Genomic DNA, 1067 nt, shown 5'->3' on the forward strand with positions numbered 1-1067 from the left:
ACGTGCGCGGTCATCGCGGTGTTTTGACAGATAGGGCACATCTTTAAAAGAAGGCTTGCAGCCACATTCATTGCAATACAGTGATATAGACCATCTCTAGCTCGTTTTTGAACTTTGAGCGTTCGCGTATGCGGTCATTGATGCCCTGCCCCGTTTGACCGATATAAAAACGCTTGCATGAAAGGGGAATCTTATAAACCACACAGTCACCACAGTCAACAACAAAGCTCTGTCTGTGCTGCTTTTTAGAACTTTTTTTTTGTTGTTCTCGGTCACCCGATTGGCTTGATGGCACATGTTACCTCACTTATTTCTGGCAGTGAACAGCGCCTAACGCCTGCCCTGCTGACAACCTTTTTGAGATTATGCGCAACCTGGTGCACATATGCGACAACCGTAACCATTTGACGTGAGTGATTCCCAGATTGAGTAGCTGCCGATTGCTTTCTTTTAAGGCTTGTTGCGAGGCTTGCAGCGATGCTAGTTAAAAGCGGTAACACCCGCCGTGGTTGCTCAGTGGCTATGGTGTTGGGCTGCTGAGCACGAGGTCGCGGGATCGAATCCCGGCCACGGCGGCCGCATTTCGATGGGGGCGAAATGCGAAAACACCCGTGTGCTTAGATTTAGGTGCACGTTAAAGAACCCCAGGTGGTCGAAATTTCCGGAGTCCTCCACTACGGCGTGCCTCATAATCAGAAAGTGGTTTTGGCACGTAAAACCCCAAATATTATTAAAAGCGGTAACGGGAAACCTGCGAGCAGCGAGCAGGTTGCGCATAATCTCAAAAAGGTTGTCACCAGGGCAGGCGTCAGGTTGCTGTTCACTGCCAGAAATAAGTTAGGTCACCTGTGCCATCAAGCCAATCGGGTGACCGAGAACAACAGAAAATAAAGTTGTAAAAAGCAGCACAGAAAGAGCTTTGTTGTTGACTGTGTGGTTTATAAGATTCCTCTTTCATGCAAGCGTTTTTATATTGGTCAAACGGGGCAGGGCATCAATGAGCGCATACGCGAACGCTCAAAGTTCAAAAACGAGCTAGAGATGGTCTATATCACTGCATTGCAATG

Source organism: Dermacentor variabilis, unplaced genomic scaffold, assembly GCF_050947875.1.
Source record: "Dermacentor variabilis isolate Ectoservices unplaced genomic scaffold, ASM5094787v1 scaffold_12, whole genome shotgun sequence".
In the NCBI taxonomy this organism is placed as follows: Eukaryota; Metazoa; Arthropoda; class Arachnida; order Ixodida; family Ixodidae; genus Dermacentor; species Dermacentor variabilis.